Source organism: Monodelphis domestica, chromosome 6 (assembly GCF_027887165.1).
Source record: "Monodelphis domestica isolate mMonDom1 chromosome 6, mMonDom1.pri, whole genome shotgun sequence".
NCBI lineage: Eukaryota > Metazoa > Chordata > Mammalia > Didelphimorphia > Didelphidae > Monodelphis > Monodelphis domestica.
In genome coordinates, this window is record NC_077232.1 from 121,625,373 (window position 1) to 121,650,752 (window position 25,380).

At 32.8% G+C, this 25,380-nt stretch overlaps 1 long non-coding RNA gene across 1 annotated transcript; it reads left to right on the plus strand.

The window, feature by feature from the left end:
* On the plus strand, window positions 1-24,206 carry LOC103094189 (uncharacterized). The gene is made up of 3 exons (XR_008912851.1): window positions 1-78; window positions 2,468-2,574; window positions 23,833-24,206. It is a non-coding gene; the product is annotated as an uncharacterized LOC103094189 (long non-coding RNA).
* Window positions 24,207-25,380: the final 1,174 nt, after the last annotated feature.

The following is a 25,380-nucleotide window of genomic DNA, read 5'->3' on the forward strand; positions in this document are numbered from 1 at the left end:
TATAAATCAAAGGTCATTTCCAGCCACAGGATTCTGTGATTCAAAAAGCAACAAGTCTTTGAAGGGAATAAATTTCAGGTAGGAGACAAAGAGTTATGCTCTTCTTCTGTCCTTTCGGTATAATAAATAGTTGTAGATCTGGGGCTAGGGATCATATCAGTTTGGATTACCTTCTTTCCTCAGGCCATATTATGGTAGCCTGTAGCACTATTCCTTCTTTCTTTGAAATATTTATATTTCTCATTCTGGAAGAAATCTGGTTAAACTCTGTATTCTACACTGGTATTGCTGATCTTTATCTGTGAAATGATTTTTTTTTTACCCATCCAATCCTTTTTATTATCTTCCTTGCTTTTACATTACAGTTTCTATGGAACTTGTTTTCTTCTCTCTTCTATAAAAATAACTTTTCTAATCAGTTTTAAATTAGACTAAAAGTGTAAAATATATTTTCATGTAACATAATGAATAATAATAATAATGATGATGATAGTTATGGATCTATCATTCTGCCCTTTTCAAGAAAGAAAAGCATAGGTGAAAAATACTATTAATTAAAAAACCCACTGAATATGAAATACTGTTAACATAAATACATTTACAGCTGTAAGTGAAAACTATGATAACAAGGTACTTAAAAAATAATTTCCAACATTCTTAACTGAAACTAACCAAAACAGCTGGGTCCCACAAATTTAACAATAGTTTAGCCTTGGGCGAACAGCAGTGTTTGAAGAAAGTGATAAAAATTAATTTAGTTCCATTCACAACAAGAAGAGGAGATTCAAATCTGATATGTTTTCAACATACTTAACTTACTCATTCATTTCTATTATCAGTATTTCACTTTATCTTCATATATACATGCATGTAATATGGATGGATGGATATATATGTGCATTAATGATTGAGCTTTGAAACATATCATCGTAATCAGTTCCTTTCTAGATCAATCATTATACCACTTTGACAAGGTTCTACTTCTATAATGAGAAATCAGTAGAGGTTTACTTTCTTGGTTTGTAATAATAAGCATAGATATATTTCTTGATTCTTGAGTATATATGTAAATAGGTAGAAACATCAATCCATTAAAATACAGATACATTTACTTTCTATATAGGGGAAATTGTTTTCTTGGAATGCCAAGATAGACAGATTTGCACTTGTAGAACAGGAAGGGACATGCTTATTTTATTTTATTTTTTTAACTGAGTAAATTTTTATATGAGACTTTAAATATCCACTAAAGCATAGATTATATATATAATATAACTAAAAGTCTTTCCTTTCTGCAATCCTCAACGACTTTATCCTTCTGCTATTCTTTAAGTTCAGAAAAATTTCAAAATACATTTTAAATGTTGATTTTCCCCAAATAACCTTAAGATTAAAGGTACATGGAATATGCCCTATTTGAATTATAATTCCAAATCACCGTCAACATTGAAACAAGATGATTTCAGCATCAACTCAAATGTTTATGAAAGAAGAAGAAAGCTACCATTTTTCCTGAGAGGAAGAATCAAATTCTGTGCTCCTCCCCAGGTTCATAACTTTAATGATATACATATAAAAGAGAATATTAGGGTATAGTTGGCTCTCTACTTCTGTAGGAATCAGAAAATCTGATCCATTCATCCCTTGATTAGCTATGTAATTTTGGGAGTTATTTATATTATTTAATCTTATAATATTTATGTTTATATTCTTTAAATTTCATTCATTGATAAAAGAGGACACTTGCCCAACCTGCTTCAAATTGTGGTTTTAAGAATAAAATTATATAATGAATATAAAATTATTTTAAACTATGACAAAGCACAAATACTGCATATTATTTTCTTTAATTATAATTCTTCTTTTACATAATTCCCAAAGCAGTTCAAACATGTGGAATAAAAGGAGTAGTAAAAAGAATGCTGTACATGACCTGAAAATCTGGATGAAAGATTAGGCAGACATTTCTAAGGGACCATAGGATTAGATATGGAAAAGATCCTAAGGAACATGTGGAACATCATCTGCATTTTACCAGAGTATTGCAAATTTTAAATTACTCCACCCTACTTAAACCTTACTTTAGGGGAAGATAAAGTTGTAATCTCCTGATTGAATAATGAAGGTACTTAGTTCTCACCTTATAGTGAAGCTAGAACTTTAAGTTAAGTCCTTTTTTAGTATCCTAATACAAAAAGGTGTTAAATAACAATAAAGGTTAAATTAATCACAAAAAGGTCAAGTAACTAACAAAAGGGGAACTTAACAAAGAAGTGTGAAGTAACTCTAAAAGATATAATCTAATCAAAGAAGGTGAGAACTAAAAATATGGACAGTCCTGGAGAAAACCTTTGATGTGATTGGTAGATGTGAATATTTAGAGCGGACACAAGGGTGAAAGGGCTATATATTTGGCTCCCTTGCTGTCTCCACCGAGTTTTTGATTGAGAACACCCTCTTTCCCCAGAGAGGTGGATCTGGATGGTCACTTCCTGTGAGCAGCCTGGGTGTCAGTTTGATCCTGGAGCTCAGCCTGGAGGAGCTCACTCAGACAGCTTCCTTGAGATGGTCCTGGTGAGTGATAAGACTGACTTCCTTTTCCCTTGGGCTCAGGGAGGTCCCTTTGCCTAAGGACTTTAACTCCTGCCTGGCTCAGACTGAGCAGGAACAGTTTAAATGAACTCTTTCCTCTCTCTCTCTTCTCCTTAATTCCTTCTCGCTATATTAATTAAAATCACCATAATTTCCAGTTGACTTTTGTATTCTATTATTGGGGATTTTCTTTGGCAACCAATTAAATTTAGATTTTAAGTCACAATGCTAAAATTATCCTTTACAGTAGTAAAAGCCTTAAATATCTATGTATTTATCTAATCTCTATTTTCTTCAGTTCTCTTAAGTCCCTTAACTTAACCATTCATTCTAGCTTAGCCACACAAAGATATGATCATGCACTTGACCTCATCTTCATCTACCAGTATTCCATTACCCTATAGAAGCTATCATTCCCTTACTCAATATAAACTCCTATCATTACTCCTTTTCCCCATACTTCTGTCCTCCTACCTCTCTTCTTCACTTTCATTGAGACCTCCAATTCCTTCACTTCTCAATATTTTATCAGACCATTACCTCTACCTTGGCTTTTTTTTAAACCATTCAAGTTCATAGAACATCTTTTGTGTTCCATCTGAACTCCATCTTCAGACTATTGGTGGTTCATAGAGCACAGATTAATATTAGCAGAATTATGTCATTATAGAGTTAGAACTGATAGAACTTGGTTAATGATTGGCTATGAGATTAGGGAAGAAGAGTGGAGTTGGAGGGTGCAAATGTGGGTAACTAGAAAGTCAGCAATCCTATTAATGGAAATAGAGAACCTAAAAAAATGTTTTATCATTTGAAATTCATCTCTTCCTTCAAAACACAACTTTAGATTGATGGAGATATTATAAATGATTGATAGATAAATAGATAGACACAGACAGACCGACAGATAGATAGATAGATAGATAGATAGATAGATATTTTAAAATGAACCAAATTATATGAATTAGTGAATTTTATATTTAAAGCCTGAAAATAATTTACAGATTATTTAATATGACCCCTTCTTTTAAGGGCTGTTGAAATAGAGGCCCCAAAACTGTGAGATATTTTAGCCGAAGTCACACAGACTGGATTCAGACATAAGTATTCTAATTTCAAAGGCAGGGCTCTTTCTACTATAGTACAGAGACTCAAATTGAATTGCTGAAAAGTCATAATAAATAGGAATAGAGTTAACTGGTTATGGAGAGGGAAAAATTTATTTTTCTTTTGAATATAAGTATATATTTGTGTGCATTATAGGCGACTATTATGTCTGAACACAAGTACAAATGAGACACTGAAAAATGTAAGTAGAAAGAAGAAAAAGAATGAAAGGAAGCAAAATGATTATAAAAAATTCTCTTTAAAAAGATAGACACAACTTCTGGTAATGATGAAGAAACCTGCTTCCAGGTGCATTATGTAATGACTATAATGATCTAATACATTCATCATCAAAACTAAAACACATAATATCACCATTTATGAAAGAAGGACCTTAAAAAAATAAGAGCATACAGTAACATTAGTATGACACTCTCTGGCTCATGCATTGTAAAGAACAAGATTTGTGACGTAAACTGATAATGAACTGGGTCCAACAATAAATTGCTCAAGGAATGTACTGATATTGAAGAAGTATATAAGTTTTTAATATAGATTATGGTGTTTAAAAATTGTTTGCTACTATGTAGCTCTACTTAAACAATAAAACAAAAATATAAAGCATCAGGTGAATGGATGCTGCCATTATTAAGGCCAAAAATTTTTAAATTACAAAAATAATTATGCGGAATTGTATTCCTGTTTTGTGTCTTCCCATTAATGTTCTACTTCTTCATCTCTGCTTCCCGGAATACCCATCTCCCTTTAAGACTCACTTCAGGTGCAAATTATTGTACGAGATTTTCCTAATCCCTTCAATTTTTTGGTATTCTCCCCTGCCAAGATTAACTTGTGTTTATTTAATTTTGTTTTGTTCAAACATTTAATTTGTAGATCTCTATACACTCACCAAGAAAATATAAGCTTCTTGATGGCAAAGATTATCATTTATGTCTTTGGAAGGAGAGCAGTTTAAAATATAAATAATATATAATAATATACATATAACATAAACTATAAAAATAAATAAATATATAAATATTTTAAAGGTACCAGCTGAATTATAAAGAAAAGAGAAATTTTCTTTCATGACATTTGATATTATGAACACAGAGCAGTGAAAGATGAACTTTGCCTTGTTGGGACAAAAGGAATTTTGAAATCATTTGTACTATGACAAAATTCTGTCAGTTAAAATACAAGAATTTAGTAATTTAGTACAAACACTACTTAAGTTGACAAACTTTTGGACAGTATTCTCTTTTAGGTGTAGGTTGCATTGGCTAGACTGAGATTTCTCTCAGTTCTGAGATGCTGTGATTCTGTAATATTCATCTGTCCTGAACAATGATCCTATCCTTCTTTGTGTATCTTCTTTCTAAAAAAATATCTTCAAAAGTCCTTTTTTTTAATGATCCTTGACAGTTTTCTTAAGCCATAACTCAATCTAGGCTTTCAAATACCAATCTTTTGAATTTGTCCTTGATTATAGAGCCTACATTTTTCTTTTGTATATAAATCCTCTTCAAATTTTAGCTCATCAAAAAGCTGATGTAGTCATATTGTTTTCTTTAGATGTTTCATCTTTTTTTCTTTTTTCATTTCCTTTTTAAACATTTTGTTATAAATCTTTTTAAAGCCTTTTCCCATACTTCATGTCCTAGTTTCTTTTTTATAATCCATGCACATGAGATCATACCTATTATTTCCTTGAAATTTTTGAAATTTTCTTTGCTAAAATCTAGGATAGATTTCTATGAGGTTTTCCTCATAGGTGAATATAGGTGAAATAGATAATGTTTTATCAAAAGTTTAGAATTCATTACTTACATTTTTCAACTTTAAGACATAACTTTGGGAATTACACATGTAAAACCTTTATCAAATTACACACTGCATTATGGAGGGGGAAAGGTAAGAAGGAAGGAGAGAAGATGGATTGCAAAGTGTCAGAAAATGATTATTAAAATCATATCAACATGTAATCTGTAAAAAAAATAAAAATAAAAACCTTCAGAGGAGGTAATTCCAAATCAATATATATGTTTCCAAGTATCTCTTAATTGAAAACACTATAGAAAATTTTAAAGTGTAGAGCCTACCATAAAAAGCCACAGTTTAGATGATCAGATACACATTAGATTTCTTCCTTTTTTTCTAATCAATGAATGAAAGAGGAAGCAAACATTTATTAAGTACTTTGTATATGCTGAGCAAGGTGGTAAGTGCTACAAAATACAAATATGAAAGAACTCAAGCCAATCCCAATTCATAAGGAACTTATATTCTAATGAGGGAATCAACATATCTAAAGGAATTATGTCTAAAAAAAGATATTGATTTGGAAAGCAAAGCAAGAAAAAAATCACATGAGAACTAGAATACTTCATTTCTAGTGATTTGAACATTGTTATAGGGGAAGAAATTGGGGTTGGGGTGCTGAAAGAGCTTAATACTGCAATATATAGTTTCTGGGAAGGAACAAGTAATGGCATTCCAAAGAGAAGAAAATGACAATGGAAAAGAGTGAAATATAACTATAATTGACCTAGATATAATTAGCAATGCTGGCCTTTCACTAATAGTGGCAGTCCAGGACTAGAGAGCCCTGACAAGGTTGTGAGATAAATCTATATTAAATTTCTTTGTGTAACTTCTCTACTAGATACTTTTATTTTAAATTAATCAATTTTTAAAAAATTAATGCAAGTAATAGCACTGTGAATTTTTAAATCTAGTAGGGGCTAATAAAGGTTATCTACTGATATTTCTTTATGTGAAAAATGTGTATCACATTTGGAACACTGTTCCAGCATTGACTAGGATTATTATTGTTTTCTTAAACTTTGACATGTCAGTAACTTTGATAAATCAGTAATGTGAAATATTTGTCATGACCACTGGAACATGTCTAATTCAGTACCATGTTTAATAAAAATATATACTTTGCTTTAACTTTTCTCTTAAATTCAAATCCATTAATATCAGATGGCTTCTGGACACTTACCATGTCAAACTTCACATTTACAAAGTGTAGTTCTTCATCTTATCCCCTTAACCTGCCTTTTCAAATTTTCTTCTTCATGTTGTAAGTATCATTTCACTTTTCTTTTTTTCCTTTTTTTTAAACTCTCACCTTTGGCCTTAGAACCAATACTATGTATTGTAATATTTTATCTCTTTGGGATACAGATATAATAGTGGTATGACTCAGTCAGAGGACATGTATATTTTGATAGCTCTTTGGGTATGGTTCCAAATTGTTCCCAGAATGGTTGTACCAATTCGTAGCTCTACCAGCAGTGTATTAGTGTCCCAATTTTTCCACATCTCCTCCAATATTTATCATTTTCTTTTTTGTCATATTAATAGTGGTACTTCAGAGTTGTTTTAATTTAGATTTCTCTAATTAATAGAGATTAGCGATATTTATAAATGACTAAAGATAGTTTCAGTTTCTTCATCCTAGAATTCCTAGTTGATATCCTTTGATCATTTGCAATTTGGGAATGTTTTATAGTTTTATTAACTTAGTTCAGTTCCCTATATATCTAAGAAATGAGACCTTTGTCAGAAACACTTCCTTTAAAGATTTTTCCCCAGTTTATTGTTTTTCTTCTTATCTTGAGGGCATTTATTGTTAGTGCAAGAGCTTTTTAAATATATTATACCTGAAGAGATACCTATTTTACATTTTATAATGTTCTCTATGTCTTGTCTGAACATAAATGTTTTCATTATACAAAAATCTAAAAGTTTTTGCTCCCCTCATTTATTTATAGTGTCACCCCTTATTTATAAGCAATGTATCCATTTATATGTTGGCATATGGTGTGAGGTATTGACTTGTGTCTACTTTTTACCATATCATTTTCTAGTTTTCCCAGGAGTTTTAACCAAAAAGTGATTTCTTTTAAAATTTTGGATTTGGGGGTTTGTCAAACATGAGCTTATTATAGCCTTTTACTACTCTGTTTAGTGCCTAATCTATCCCATTCTAATCTATTCATTTGATACACTACTCTATAGCTTAGCCAGTACCAAATTGCTTTGATGGTTGATGCTATAACTGACATCTTTATTTCTATTTTTTCATTAATTCCCATGATATTCTTCTTTTTTTTCCTTCCAGATGAGTTTTATTATTTTGCCCTAGATATATGAAAGTATTTTGGGGAAGTTGATTGGTAGAGCATTGAAGAGGTAATTAATTTACAAAGAATTGCCATTTTTATTATAATGGATACAGCTACCAATGAGCAATTAATGTTTTCCAGTTTAGATCTGACATCTTGTAAAAAATTGTTTTGTAGTTGAGATGATATATTTCCAGAGTTTGTTGTGGCAGATAGATTCCAGGTATGTTGTATTGTCTACAGTTATTTTGAATAAGATTTCTCTTTCTATTTCTTGCTATTGGGTTTTATTGCTAGTATACAGAAATATTAATGTCATTCTCAGTCACTGAGAGACTACCATTATACTGCTAGTATACAGAAATATTAATGATTGATATGGCTTTATTTTATATGCTACATCTTTGCTAAAGTAGTTATATTTTTTGATTAGCTTTTTTGGTTGATTCCCTACGATTCTCTAAGTATACCATCATATCATATGTGATGAGTGATGGCTTTAGTTCCTCATAGCATATTCCTATTTCTTAGATTTCTTCTTCTCTTATTGTTTTAATGAACATTTATAATACAATATAGAATATTAATGTTGATAATACATTTATAATTGCTTTACTACTCATCTTATTTGGAAGGCTTCTAGCTCATCCTCATCACAGAGAATTCTGGCTAATGGTTTTATTTTATTTTTTTTTATTTTTGAAAAAAAATTTTTAAATATATTTTATTTGATCATTTCCAAGCATTATTCGTTAAAGACATAGATCATTTTCTTTTCCTCCCCCCCACCCCCCATAGCCGATGCGTAAGTCCACTGGGCATTAGATGTTTTCTTGATTTGAACCCATTGCTTTGTTGATAGTATTTGCATTAGAGTGTTCATTTAGAGTCTCTCCTCTGTCATGTCCCCTCAACCTCTGTATTCAGGCAGTTGCTTTTCCTCGGTGTTTCCACTCCCATAGTTTATCCTTTGCTTATGAATGGTGTTTTTTCTCCTGGATCCCTGCAAGTTGTTCAGGGACATTACACCGCCACTAATGGAGAAGTCCATTACGTTCGATTATACCACAGTGTATTAGTCTCTGTGTACAATGTTCTCCTGGTTCTGCTCCTCTCGCTCTGCATCACTTCCTGGAGGTTGTTCCAGTCTCCATGGAACTTCTCCACTTTATTATTCCTTTTAGCACAATAGTACTCCATCACCAACATATACCACAGTTTGTTCAGCCATTCCCCAATTGATGGGCATCCCCTCGTTTTCCAGTTTTGGGCCACCACAAAGAGCGCAGCTATGAATATTTTTGTACAAGTCTTTTTGTCCATTATCTCTTTGGGGTACAGACCCAGCAGTGCTATGGCTGGGTCAAAGGGTAGATATTCTTTTGTCGCCCTTTGGGCATAGTTCCAAATTGCCCTCCAGAATGGTTGGATCAATTCACAACTCCACCAGCAATGAATCAATGTCCCTACTTTGCCACATCCCCTCCAGCATTCATTACTTTCCTTTGCTGTTATGTTAGCCAATCTGCTAGGTGTGAGGTGATACCTCAGAGTTGTTTTGATTTGCATCTCTCTGATTATAAGAGATTTAGAACACTTCTTCATGTGCTTGTTAATAGTTTTGATTTCTTTATCTGAGAACTGCCTATCCATGTCCCTTACCCATTTATCAATTGGAGAATGGCTTGATTTTTTTGTACAATTGATTTAGCTCTTTATAAATATGAGTAATTAAACCTTTGTCAGAGGTTTCTATGAAGATTTTTTCCCAATTTGTTGTTTCTCTTCTGATTTTAGTTACATTGGTTTTGTTTGTACAAAAGCTTTTTAGTTTGATGTAGTCAAAATTATTTATTTTACATTTTGTTATTCTTTCTATATCTTGCTTGGTTTTAAAGCCTTTCCCCTCCCAAAGGTCTGACATGTATACTATTCTGTGTTTACCCAATTTACTTATGGTTTCCTTCTTTATGTTTAAGTCACTCACCAATTTTGAATTTATCTTGGTGTAGGGTGTGAGGTGTTGATCTATTCCTAGTCTCTCCCACACTTTCTTCCAATTTTCCCAACAGTTTTTATCGAATAGTGGATTTTTGTCCCAAAAGCTGGGTTCTTTGGGTTTATCGTATACTGTCTTGCTGAGGTCGCTTTCCCCCAGTCTATTCCACTGATCTTCCTTTCTGTTTCTTAGCCAGTACCAAATTGTTTTGATGACTGCTGCTTTGTAATATAGTTTAAGGTCAGGGACTGCAAGGGGATATCCTTGATCTTTTGTTCTTCCAAATGAACTTTGTTATGTTTTTTTCTAAATCAGTGAAGAAGTATTTTGGTAGTTCAATGGGTATGGCACTAAATAGATAAATAAGTTTGGGTAGGATGGTCATTTTTATTATATTGGCTTGTCCTATCCATGAGCAGTTAATGTTTTTCCATTTGCTCTAGTCTAGTTTTAGTTGTGTGGCGAGTGTTTTGTAGTTGTGTTCATATAATTATTGTGTTTGTCTTGGGAGGTAGATTCCTAGGTATTTTATTTTGTCTAAGGTGATTTTGAATGGGATTTCTCTTTCTAGTTCTTGCTGCTGAGCTGTGTTGGAGATATATAGAAAAGCTGATGATTTATGTGGGTTTATTTTGTATCCTGCAACTTTGCTAAAGTTGTTTATTATTTCAATTAGCTTTTTGGTTCAATCTCTAGGATTCCTTAAGTAAACCATCATGTCATCTGCAAAGAGTGATAACTTGGTCTCCTCCTTGCCTATTTTGATGCCTTCAATTCCTTTATCTTATCTAATTGCTACTGCTAGTGTTTCTAGTACAATGTCAAATAGTAGAGGTGATAATGGGCATCTTTGTTTCACTCCTGATCTTATTGGGAATGCATCTAATTTATCCCCATTGCAGATGATATTAGCTGATGGTTTTAGATATATACTGTTTATTATTTTTAGGAATGACCCTTCTATTCCTATGCTTTCTAGTGTTTTTAATAGGAATCGGTGTTGTATTTTATCAAAGGCTTTTTCTGCATCTCTTGAGATGATCATGTGGTTCTTGCTGGTTTGCTTGTTGATGTGGTCAATTATGTGGATGGTTTTCCTAATGTTGAACCAGCCCTGCATCCCTGGTATGAATCCTACTTGATCATGGTGGATGATCCTTCTGATCACTTGCTGGAGTCTTTTTGCTAGTATCCTGTTTAAGATTTTTGCATCTATATTCATTAGGGATATTGGCCTATAGTTTTCTTTCTCTGTTTTTGACCTGCCTGGTTTTGGAATCAGTACCATGTTTGTGTCGTAAAAGGAGGTTGGTAGAACTCCCTCTTTGCTTATTATGTCAAATAGTTTGTATAGTATTGGGATTAACTGTTCTCTGAATGTTTGATAGAATTCACTGGTGAATCCATCAGGCCCTGGGGATTTTTTCTTAGGAATTTATTTGATGGCTTGTTGGATTTCATTTTCTGATATGGGATTATTTAAGAATTCTATTTCCTCTTCTGTTAGTCTAGGCAGTTTGTGTTTTTGTATATATTCATCCATTTCTCCTAAATTGGTGTATTTATTGCCATATAATTGGGCAAAGTAATTTCTAATGATTGCCTTAATTTCCTCTTCATCGGAGGTGCTGTCCCCCTTTTCATCTTTAATGCTATTAATTTGCTTTTCTTCCTTCCTTTTTTTAATTAGATTGACCAGTACTTTGTCTATTTTGTTTGTTTTTTCAAAGTACCAGCTTCTTGTCTTATTTATTAAATCAATAGTTCTATCACTTTCAATTTTATTAATTTCTCCCTTAATTTTTAGGATTTCTAGTTTGGTTTTCTGCTGGGGGGTTTTAATTTGATCGCTTTCGAGTTTTTTCATTTGCATTTCCAATTGATTGATCTCTGCTCTCCCTTGTTTGTTAATATAAGAATTCAGGGATATGAATTTATCTCTGATAACCGCTTTGGCTGCATCACAAAAGGTTTGAAAGGATGTTTCGCCATTGTCATTTTCCTCGATGAAATTATTAATTGTTTCTATGATTTCTTCTTTAACTAAACGGTTTTGGAGTATCATATTGTTTAATTTCCAATTGGTTTTAGATATGGTTTTCCATGTACCATTACTAATCATTATTTTTATTGCCTTTTGATCTGAGAAGGCTGCATTCATTATTTCTGCTTTTCTGCATTTGTGTGCTATGTTTCTGTGACCTAATGTATGGTCAATTTTTGTGAATGTGCCATGTGGTGCTGAGAAGAAGGTGTATTCCTTTTTATCCCTATTTATTTTTCTCCATATGTCTATTAATTCTAATTTTTCTAAGATTTCATTCACTTCTTTTACCTCTTTCTTATTTATTTTTTGATTTGATTTATCTAAATTTGATAATGGTTGGTTTAAGTCTCCCACTAGTATTGTTTTATTGTCTATTTCTTCCTTCAATTCTCCTAGTTTCTCCATTAGAAATTTGGGTGCTATATTATTTGGTGCATACATGTTGATTAATGATATTTCCTCATTGTTTAGAGTCCCTTTTAACAAAATATAATTACCTTCCCTCTCCCTTTTGGTCAGTTCTATTTTTGCTTTGGCTTTATCAGATGTCATGATTACCACTCCTGCCTTCTTTCTATCAGTTGAGGCCCAGAAGGTCTTACTCCATCCTTTAATTCTGACCTTGTGGGTGTCAACCCGCTTCATGTGTGTTTCTTGAAGACAACATATGGTAGGGTTTTGGGTTCTAATCCATTCTGCTATTCGTCTATGTTTTATGGGTGAGTTCATCCCATTCACGTTCAAAGTTATGATTGTCATTTGTGGACTCCCTGGCATTTTGATAGCCTTCCCTAATTCTAACCTTTATTTCTTTGGCTCTACCTTTTAGTCCAGTGATTTACTTTGAATCAGTCCCCCTTGTCCCCTCCCTTGATGTTTCCCTTTTTAGTCCCTCCCTTTTTTGTTCCCTCCCCCTCCCCCCTCTCTTTCCCTCCCTTTTTGTTCTCCCTTTCCCCCTCCCCCCCTTGGTTTTCCCTTCTCCCTACCCTTGTTGGGTAAGATAGAATTCAAGATCCCAATGGATCTGGAAGTTTTTCCCTCTCAGAGTTGATTTCCCTGAGATTGAGGTTTAAGTAACCCCCCCCCCTCTTCCTCTCCTTCTTATAGGAGTTTTCTTCCCCTACCCTTCCCATGGGAATCTTTGTGTGAGAACGATTATTCTATTTGGTCTTTCTTTATCCCCTATTTATACATTACATTTTCCCCACATATAAGTATACATAGAATGACATAAATGTAGTCCTTATAGAAGAGAGTTTGAGTAAAAGAAGAAGATAACATTTTTCCCCTTTACTTAATATTTACCTTTTAAGGTATTCCTTGCTCTTTGATTTTCGGTATCAAACTTTCCATAGAGCTCTGGTCTTTTCTTTGCAAAAAGTTGGAAGTCTTCTATTTTGTTGAATGCCTATACTTTCCCTTGGAAGTATATAGTCAGTTTTGCTGGGTAGCTGATTCTTGGTTGGAGACCCAGCTCTCTTGCCTTTCTGAAGATCATGTTCCATGCCTTATGATCATTCAGAGTAGAACTTGCAAGGTCTTGTGTGACCCTGATTGGCATTCCTTTATATCTAAATTGTCTTTTTCTGGCTTCCTGTAGGATTTTTTCTTTTGTTTGATAGCTTTGGAATTTGGCAATTACATTCCTGGGAGTTGTCTTTTGGGGGTTTAGTGTAGAAGGTGTTCTGTGAGCTCTGTCAGTGGCTGTATTGCCTCCTTGTTCTAGAATCTCTGGGCAATTTTCTTTGATTATATCTTGTATCACCATGTCCAGTTTGGTGTTTATTTCTGGCTTTTCTGGGAGTCCAATTATTCTTATATTTTTGAAAATTTTATGTAATTAGTCAAGAACATTTTTCTTTGGTTACAAGAATCATATTCTTTCCCTTACATTCTCCTACCCCTTCCTGTAGCCCATGTGCAATTCCATTGGGTTTTACCTGTGTCCTTAATCAAAATCTATTTCCATATTGTTTATATTTGCAATAGGGTGATCATTTAGAGTCTACATCCCCAATCATATCCCCATCAACCCATGTAATTAAACAGTTGTTTTTATTCTGTGTTTCTATTCCCACAGTTTTTTCTCTGTATGTGAATAGTGTTCTTTCTCATAGGTCCCTCAGAATTATCCTGGATCACTGCATTGCTACTAGCAGAGAAGCCCATTACATTAAATTGTGCCAAATTGTATCTGCCTCTGTGTACAATGTTTTCCTGGTTCTGCTCCTTTCTCTCTGCATCAATTTCTGCAGGTCATTCCAGTTCACATGGAATTCTTCCAGTTCATTATTCCTTTGAGCACAATAGTATTCCATTTCCAATATATACCACAATTTGTTCAGCCATTCCCCAAATGAAGAGCATCCCCTCATTTTCCAATTTTTTGCCACCACAAAGAGCTCAGCTATGAACGTACTTGTATAAGTTTTTTTTTTTTGCTTTATTATTTCTTTGGGGTACAAACTCATCCATGCTATGGCTGGATCAAAGTGCAGACTGTCTTTTAAAGCCCTTTGGGCATAGTTCCAAATTGCCCTCCAGAATGGTTGGATCAATTCACAACTCTACCAGCAATGCATTAATATCCCAACTTTGCCATATCCCCTTCAACATTCATTAATTTCCTTTGCTGTCATGTTAGTCAATCTGCTAGGTGTGAGGTGATACCTCAGAGTTGTTTTGATTTGCATTTCTCTAGTTATAAGACATTTAGAACACTTTTTCATGTGCTTATTAATAGTTTTGATTTCTTTAACTGAAAAATTGACTATTCATGTCCCTTGCCCATTTATCAATTGGGGAATGGCTTAATTTTTACTATAATTGATTTAGCTCTTTATAAATTTGAGTAATTAGATGTTTGTCAGGGATTTTGTTAATAATATTTTTTCCCAATTTGTTACTTCCTTTCTAATTTTGGTTACATTGGTTTGGTTTGTAAAAAAACAAACTTGAATTTAATATAATTAATTTTTTTTCATTTTATATTTGGCAATTTTTTCAAACTCTTGCTTGGTCTTAAAACCTTTCCTTTCCCAAATATCTGACAAGTATACTATTCTGTGTTCACCTAATTTAATTATAGTTTCTTTCTTTATATTCAAGTCATTCACCCATTCTGAGTTTATCTAGGTGTGAGATGTTGATCCAAACCCAGTCTCTCCCATAATGTCTTCTGATTTTTCCAGCAGTTTTTATCAAATACTGGATTTTTGTTCCAAATGCTGGGATATTTGAGTTTGTCATAGACTATCTTGCTAAGGTCACTTACCCAAGACCGTTCCACTGATCCTCCTTTCTGTCTCTTAGCCAGTACCATATAGTTTTGATAGTTTATAGTTTATAGTATAGTTTGAGATCTGGTGCTGCTAGGCCCCCTTGCTTCACATTTTTTTCATTATTTCCTTAAATATTCTTGATCTTTTGTTTTTTTTTTCCAAATAAACTTTGTTGTGTTTTTTTTTTCTAATTCAGTACAAAAGGTTTTGGTAGTTCAATGGGTATGGCACAAAATAAATTAATTAATTTGGGTAAAATCATCATTTTTATTATGTGAGCTATCCTACCCATGATCAATTAATTTTTTTCAATTATTTGGATCCAGTTTTAATTGTGTGGAAAGTGTTTTGGGCTTGTGCTCATATAGTTCCTGTGTTTGTCTCAGCAGATAGATTCTTAAGTATGTTATATTGTCTAGGGTAACTTTAAATGGAATTTCTCTTTCTAATTCTTGCTGCTGAGATGTGTTTGTGATATAAAGAAATGCTGATGACTTATGTGGGTTTATTTTGTATCCTGCAACTTTGCTAAAGTTGTTGATTATTTCTACTATCTTTTCAGTTGATTCTCTAGGATTCTTTAAGTAGACCATCATATCATATACAAAGAGTGATAGCTTGGTCTTCTCATTGCCAGTTTTAATACCTTCAATTTCTTTTCCTTCTCTAATTGCTACTGCTACTATTTCTATTACAATGTTAAATAACAGAGGTGATAATGGGCATCCTTGTTTCACTCCTGATTTTATTGGGAATGCATCTAGTTTATCCCCATTGCAGATAATGTTTGCTGATGGTTTTAGATATATACTGTTTATTATTCTTAGGAAAGGCACTTTTCTTCCTATACTTCCTATACTTTTTAGTGTTTTCAATAGGAATGAATGTATTTTGTCAAAGACGTTTTCTGTATCTATTGAGATAATCATGTGATTTTTTGTTGATTTGATTTTTGATATGGTCAATTTTGAGTATGGTTTTCCTAATATTAAACCATCCTTGCATTTCTGGTATAAATCCAACCTGATCATAATGAATAACCCTTGTGATCACTTGCTGCAAGATTTTTGCATCTATATTCATTAAGGTGATTGTTTTTCTTTCTCTGTTTTTGACCTGCCTGGCTTTGGAATAAGTACCATATTTATGTCATAAAAGGAATTTGGTAGAACTCCTTCTTTTCTTATTATATCAAAAATTTGCAAAGTGTTGGGATTAGTTGTTCTTTGAGTGTTTTATAGAATTCACTTGTGATTCCATCAGGCCCTGAGGATTTTCTTTAAGAGGGTTCTTTGATGGATTGTTCAATTTTTTTTCTGATGTGGAATTATTTAAGTATTCTTTTTCTTCTTCTGTTAATATAGGCAATTTATACTTTTAAATATTCATCAACATAGATTACCATATTTATTGCTATATAACTGGGCATTATAGTTTTTAATGATTGCATTAATTTTCCCCTCATTAGTGAGGTCTCCCTTTTCATCTATGATATTGCTAATTTGGTTATATTCTTTCCTTTTTAAAATTAGATTGATCAATACTTTGTTTAACTTTTTCTTTTTTCAAAGTACCAGCTTCTAGTCTTATTTATTAATTCAATAGTTCTTTGACCTTTGGTTTTATTAATTTCTCCTTTAATTTTTAGGATCTATAATTTAGTTTTCATCTGAGGATTTTTAATTTGTTCACTTTCTAGTTTTTTTTTTAATTTATATGCCCAATTAATTGATCTCTGCCCTCCCTAATTTTTTAATATATGAATGCAAGGATATAAATTTTCTGAGTAATGCTTTGGCTGCATACCATAGATTTTGAAAGAATGTCTCATCATTGTAATTTTCTTCAATAAAATTATTAAGTGTTTCTATGATTTGTTCTTTAACTAAACAGTTTTGGAGAATTGTATTATTTAGTTTCCAATTTATTTTTGATTTGCCTTTCCATGTACCTTTACTAATTATTATTTTTATTGCATTGTTGTCTGAAAAGTTTACATTTTTTATTTCTGCTCTTTTAAACTTGTTTGTAATGCTTTTATGCCCTAGTGCATGGTCAATCTTTGTGAATGTACCATGTGCTGCTAAAAAGAAGGTGTATTCCTTTTTGTCCCTATTTATTTTTCTCTGCATATCTACTATCTCTAATTTTTCTAAGATTTCATTCACTTCTCTTACCTCTTTCTTATTTATTTTTTGTTTTGCTTTATCTAGTCCAGATAGAGGAAGGTTCAGGTATCCTACCACTAGAGTTTTTCTATCTGTTTCATCCTTGAGCTCCACTAGTTTCTCCTTTAGAAATTTGGATACTTTGCCATTTGGTGCATACATGTTGAGTACTGATATTTCCTCATTGTCTATACTTCCTTTTATCAGGATGTAATTGCCTTCCCTATCTCTTTTATCTAGATGTATTTTTACTTTGGCTTTGTCAGATATCATGATTGCAACTCCTGCCTTCTTTTATCAGTTGATGACCAATATATTTTGCTCCATCTGCTTACCTTTACATTATCTGTGTCTGCCTTCTTCATGTGTGTTTCTTGTAAACAACATACGGTAGGAATTTGATTTCTAATCCACTCTACTATTTTTTTTCCATTTTATGGCTGAGTTCATTGCATTCACATTCAGAGTTATGATTACCAGCTGTGTATTTCCCAACATTTTTATTTCTACTCCTAGTCTTGCCCTTTCTTTTTTCACTATTTCCTTCTACACTAGTGTTTTATTTTTAATCAGTCTCCCTAATTCCCACTGTTATTTTACTTTCCTTTATACTCCCCTTCTCTTCTTATTCACCTCTTATTTTCTTAAGATCTTTTTAAACTAACCCCTCAACCTCTCCCTCCCTTGTATTGCTTCTCTCCCCCCCTCAGTCTGTTTGTTACCCTTTTACTTCCCTAAGGGAAATGAATCAATTCTCTGCCCCAATGAATCTGATTGTTCTTCCCTCTTTGAGTCAATTTCAATGCATGTATTTCCTGTCTCCAACCTCTTTACTATTCCAATGTATTGATGTTCTCCCCCAGTCCTGCCATGTGCTTCTTTATGTCATATAAATTTACCCCATGTTGGCTCTTTTCTCATTTCTCTTAGTATCAAATTCTTCTTTTTACCTCTAGTTATATGTGTGTGTGTGTGTGTGTGTGTGTGTGTGTGTGCGTGTGTGTGTTGGTTTTTCATCCTATAGAGTTTGTCACTGTTCCCTCTGAGTATAATTCTTGGCTGATGGTTTTAGATAGTTATTATCTAAGGAATATTGATAGTTTTTCTCATATTGAACGATCCCTACATTTCTGGTATGAGACCCATGTGGTATATGATGCTTGTGATATATTGCTGTAATCTCCTTGTTAGTATTTTATTTGAAAAATTGTGTATCAATATTCATTAGAGCGATTCATCAAGATTTTTCCCCCTGCTTTTTCTCTTTCTGCATTAGGTATCACCACTATATTGTTTTATGAGTAGTTTGCTGGAGTTCCTTCCTCAGCTATATTTATAAATAGCTTACAAAAGTATTGGAATTAGATTTTCCATATATATTTGGTAGAATGCACTTGTGAATCCATCTAGCCCTGGGGCAAAGTCTTTTCTTTTAATCTCTCTCCTCACTAATAAAATTTTTACAAAGCTACAAAAACAGCTTTTTGACTCCAAGAAATCAACTATAAACATCCTTGAGTAAAACAAAAATAAAAAAATCTATAGTGACTTCCATGGTTTCTGGGATTAAATATAAACTCCTTAAATTGGCACATAATATCTTTAGAAATCTGGTTTCAACCTAGCTTTCTAGTCTGATTTCATATCAATCTCCTCCATAGCCCCCTGTGTTCCAGCCAAATGGGACTCATAGTTGTTTCCTGAATTTAATATTCCATTTCCTTCTTATGAACATTTATTCCAGGCAATCTTCTGACTATCCTCATTCTCTCCTTTATCTTTCAGCATCTTCATCTTCTTTCAAACCAGTGAAGTAGTTATCTTGTATTATTCAACAGTTCAGAGCTTGTTTTCTTCATTATTTATCTCTACCTTCTCTCTGTTCTAGATTGCTATTCCTTGTTTCATGGCCTTTGTACTTAGTTAAACTTTTTTTAAGCTCTGTATTCCTCATAGACTTAAAGCCTCTAATAGAATATCTATTTTGGGTTCCTTTTTAAAGGGAAAATCCTTCATTATTTTTAACCTCTCTTCCTTCTTAAGGTCCTTGTGCAAATTAATTTTAAAATTTTCTTTTGAATAAGTTTTTGCTATTGTTATACAGTAGTTTGGTACTTATTTTGAGGGATTTTTACATTTACATTAATTTTTTTTGTATAATAGTGCTTTTACTTCTTTAATTTACTCATCTCTCTATTTTTGTTCCTAAACTAAGGCTTTATGCAAGGACTAGTTTCTGCCCTATCTTGTGCTTTATGGTAGGAGGTGGAAAGTATCTTTCATTTCAACCTAAATCACATTTGTTGCTACTCTGATTCCCTTTTTATTGGTTAGTCATCTCCTAGACCTTTAAGGCTCAAAATACTGAATCTAGAAGGCCTTTGATAGATATTCTGCCTTTTTCCTAAGAAACCATTTTGATCAGAAGACACCACTGATCACTTAAGTGTCAAATCTAATGGTTTTTTCTCATTACTTGTCTTTCTTGATCTCTGCAGAATTTAACATGGTGGACCACTTTCTCCCTCTTGATATTTCTCTTCTATGTGTTTTCAGGGTTCTGCTCTCTCATGGTTGTGGATTTGCATCTAAACTATGTCAATAAACTATAGATTCAAACCGCTCACTCAATTCTGTGTCTCAAGTCTGCTTTTCAATCTATACTTTCTTGCTTGTTGATTTCATTATGTCTTCTGCATTCAGTTATCTCTATTCAGATCTTTCTCAGGTGTGTTTAGCTGAAACTATTCTCTCTCATGAACCAAAGTCAATTGATTAAATAACTACTATGTGACAAACATAGTTTGGTTGGAGGCTAGTAATAAAAATACAATAAATTAATATCTACTTAAAAACTCTAATGAGGTAATGGCATATATAAGTATATATAGAACAAATAGAGAAAAATTCAAAATGCTTAAATAAAAAATAATTTGAGAAAGCAAGCATTGGCATTGAGGAGAAGGACAAAAGATCCATGTATAAAGTGGCAATCAAGTAATATATTGGAGAAAAGAAGAATTTATGATATTCAGGTGAGGATAGAGTACATTCTAGGAATGGTGGACATGCAGTATAAAATCATAGAGATGAGAAATGGAGGGACATATGGAGATGGGGTGACCAGAATCAGTTCTGTTCCTGATATGTACTAGTTATGTGACCATCTAAAATGTATTTAATTTCTCTGATCCTCGGGGAATTTTGAGAATTGTCTAATCAACTATAGACTACCATCTGGATATGCCTCAAATCAGATAGATTTGAGTCTATATAGTTGAGTATATTGAGTCTATAAATAGACTAATAGTCTATAACTATTAGATAAAATTATATATGTGTGTGTGTATACATTTGTGTATACTACATCATATTATATATAATATACACTGCATATCATGTATGTATATAACTAATATTGTTACTTTAATGTATTTTCTCATAAGGAATTCAGTTTCAATGAATATAAGAAAGCATATATTTAATTGACCCCCAGATTCTCTTTCATAGTTTTAAGGTATTTACTATAAGCATCCCTGCTTTAATCAAGCATTTGGAAATTGTTATCCAGTTGTAAGTTGTAATCCAGCACAAAAAAGGCTTAGTAGAAAATTAAAAAAAAATTCACTCCCTTGCTGTCCCTCTGATGTCTTGAATCTCTATCCATAGAACATGATGTCACAGTGAAGATTCTATAATAGAAAGGAATACAAAAAGAAAAAAAAAGCTGCCTGAAGGAGCAACCAGAAGAGAGAATACTTCTAGAAGACAAACACACCAGCAGAGATTCCTAAACCTTCAGAGAAGTCTGCCTTGTGTAACAGAGTTACTGCGTGATGCCTGCAAAAACAGAACAGAGGGAACAGGAAAAGAGACAGAAAACACAAGACCCCTAATAAGAGAAGCCCCCAAGGAGAACTTTATCAGTGGACCAGTTGACAAAAGCAAAAATACATGGGGCAACAAAGCCCTGAAGCAGCTGCTCTGAGTATGGAGAGCCCATCTGTTTAAGCAGCACAATCTTGAATGTTTTGTTCTTCCCAAGGAAAACCTATGAGTGATAAGGTTAGATAAGGGGAGATAAGGATTATTGGAGGAAACTGAAATTTGGTAGAAAAAAAAAGTTGTATATTTAGATACAGAGTCAGCCTTTTAAAAGAAAATTAATTAAAATGAACTCCTCCTATTCTATTTCTTCTTGACATATGTCTAAATCAGTTTCCTCATCAGCGAAAAGAAGCTGATAGTGTTACTTTGAATCACTATTTCATAATGGATAGGGGGCTTATTTCTATAGTTAGAATGACTGACGTTCAAATCCTGCCTCAAAAACTTTACTACCTGTACGACAATGAGAAAGTCACTAAAGCTTTCAGATGCCCAGTTAAAAAAGTTCTAAGTTAGAAACAAGATGATCATCAGTGTCAGTATACTGTGTTTCTGTATTGGAAGACATCCATAAAAATATTTCATATGAAAATGTAAATAAAAATAATAGCACTTTAGAAACTCTACCCCTTATTGGTTCTCCACCCTTTTGGCTAAGGTGAAGTATAGATGTCCTGCCCTTTAGGAATCCCTGCCTTCATACTCCTGGGTGGTAGCAGGCAAGGATTGTGAAGTATATTATCACACAAAAAGGACAATATCTAGTAAAATTACACAACATTATTTGGGGGAATACTGGTCTTTGCAGTCATTAATATGATCAAGACTTGCCTGTTTCTTGAAATGTCTTTACATTTAAAATTCAGCAGTTAGGTTGCTTATCTGTTTATCTTCAATCCTCATCTCCTTTCCTAAACAAGTATTTCCTAGGGAAGAGGGAAGAAGAGAGGAGATAATTTAAGTCAAAAATTTTATGCACATAGAATTATGTAGGTTTCTGTGTACTCATATTCTATGTTTGGAAATGTTAAAAACTTTCAGAAAAACTTACGCATCCACCAAGTAGTATTCTGTGATTCAGTGACACTGACCTCCCAGGACTCATTCATCTCTTGACCTCAGGCATTTTCTTTATCCCCCTAAACCTGAAATTCTCTCCTTCTATATCTCCTCATCCTGGATTCCCTAATTTACTGGAAGTGTCAGTTAAAATCCCATCTTTTACAAGAAGCATTTTCTGTTCCCATTTAATGCTAGTGTCTTCTTTTTATGGCTTTGTCTCCATTTATTCTATTTGAATCCATTTTTCCTATTTGTATCCATGTATCCTTTTTGTATTCTATATTTATATCTGAGATCTCTTCATTTGACTATAAATATCCTTAGAATTGATTTCTTTTCTATTTTTTGTATCCCAAACAGTTCAATACTTGATCCATAAAAGATACTCAATAAATAATTATTGAATAATTATAGTTATCAAAGGTCAAAAAACAAGAATGGTATACGTTAGAGAAAGGATTCATAAATTATCTGTATGTCATAGACCTCTTTGCAAGTCTGCTGAAACCTCCAGATGCCTTCTAAGAACAGTGTTTTAGTGTAAAATAAAATATATAGGATTGCAAATGAATAATATAGTGAAATTCAATGATCTATTTGTCTATCTATCTATCCATTTATCTGTCTGTACATATGTATGTGTGTCTGCCTATCTGTCTGTCTGTCTATCATTTATCTATATTTCACTAACACCAGGTTAACAACTTTTGACTTAGATCCTGGCCAAATCATTCAGTTAAGCCTTTGTTCTTGGGTGGCTAGTCTAGTGTAACTAGGATGGAGGTAAAGTTACTGAATATTTATTATTTTTTTCTGCTTTCAAGCTATAGAAATTATAGATCTCTTTGAAAGGAATTGATTCAATCTATATGTCTAGATTGATTTTGCAAGCTAAGAGACTCAGCGGCAACTTGAGATTCAAATTTTTATCACTTATTGTTTAAATAAGTACTTTCAAATTTCTCCATTGTTTCTGAGAACCATTTCCTTTATAGGACCAATAAAATTTTATTTTTGAAGTACCTATCAGTTCCCATGGCCCTCTGAAGTCCTCTGCTCTTTACCTGTGTGAAGATCCAAGGCGAGGGTTTATTTCTCCATCCAAGTTTATTCAGCTTAGCTGAAGTCATCCACAGACATGTCTACAATACCATGATTCTCTGACAATTTCCAACATAGGATTTTTAGGTGTGGTGACATGGTGGTTGTTGGATTAAAATTTTGTAATTAGTCAAGTGCTGTGCTAAAAAATACATAATTGAGAAAAAAAGAATTTAATTGTTTCCAAACAAGAGGATAGGGTTTTTTAGTCCCTGAATAGTCTGTAAGAAATTCTTGGCCCAGGAAATATAAATATATAAATGCTTAAATTATAGGTAAGTTCACTTACAAGAAATTCTTCTATGCCAATGAGAAAAATAACCATCACTACCACCATACTGATATTTATATTGCATTTAAAGTTTTAAGATCTGTAAAGCATTATATATACAACATGTCTTTTGAGCCATTAATAATACTAAATGCTACTGTTATTATCTCCATTTTACAGATTCTGAGATAAAGACAGCATGGTATAGGTAGAACAGCAATGGAATTGGAATCAAAGTGCCTGAGACTAAATGCTGACCATTCACTTTTGGATGCATGAGCTTGGAAGAAAAAAAAATACTTTACCTCTTTAGACCTCAGTTTCCTCATCTCAGGTAAAATAAAGCTAGGAAGTATAATTTCACATGGCCCTTTAAATGCTAACTCTATGATCCTGTGATTTTTGCAGGTTCACAAGGATAATAAATGTCATTCTGACCAAGCAAAGCATTTATCCATTATACTAGTGGCTCTTAAACTTTTTGCTCTTAAGGCCCATTAACAGTCTTAAAAATTGTTGGGTAATTCAAAGAGCTTTTTTAAGAAATGTAGATTATACCTGTTTATGTTTAATGTATTAGAAATGAAAACTAATAATTTTACACATATGTATTTTTATTTAAAACTAAGAATAATTAACGCATTGACATAAGTAACATTTTATGAATATACTTATGGTTTCCAAAGCAAAAAAACGATTAATGAAGAGAGTAGCATTTTTAAACACACACACACACACACACACACACACACACACACACACACATATATATATATATTTGCAAATGTGTTAGTATTGGCTTACTGGAAAACAACAGAATTACCTTATCTGCTTTTGCATTCAATCAGTTGTGATATGTTACTATAATTAAAGTAAATGAAAAAAATCTGGTTTTACATTGATATATGGTTGGAAAAGGTAGGAATTCATGAATATGGAAATAACATCTAAATAGTATAATGAAAATAGTTTCAACCTCATGTAGTCCTCAAAGATTCTTAGGGACTGGGAATCACACTTTAAAAATAACTGCACTTTGCTAAACATTCCATTTACTATACATATAAATCCTGATTGATGATTATAAACAAATAAATAACCCAAAACAGGCTAAAATAGTAGGAAGGGGAGAGAAAGTCAATTTGATATTTAATAAAATAATTTTCTGTTAAATTCAAAATACACCAATGAGGTATGCAACAAAGTACTTTGTGAAGATGAAAGCTTAAACAAAACAAGTTCAATCTTTTTGCCTACATCACCAAGGGCCTCAGAAATCTTATGAACATGCTTCTTCTTCTCCTAAGCCCCCTATTAACTCAATAATTTGGGAGGATCTGAGTGCTTTCAAGCCCACTTCCTCATTAAGTACCCACAAATTAACTCTGGGAGGATTGAGTAATGAGCTCTCAGAGAGAAAGTAGATGTACTTAAAATGGCCTAGGATTCTATATCTAGGTCTTTGATTATAGAGAGAGTGATTACCAGAAACCTTGGCCAACATGATCTGGCCTTACAATTCATTGAAACCATGGAAGTAATTTCTGTGCCATCTTCCCAACACATTAACATGAGTAAGGACTATCTTAAAACTGTTGTACTGCAACAGGAATTAATGCATGGTTATTTTACAAACAAAAACATGGTGAGATTACTTCCACATGAATTTTGTAAAAATGAGAAATAAACTTAAACATTATAAAACATGGAGTCCAGGTTAAATCCCAC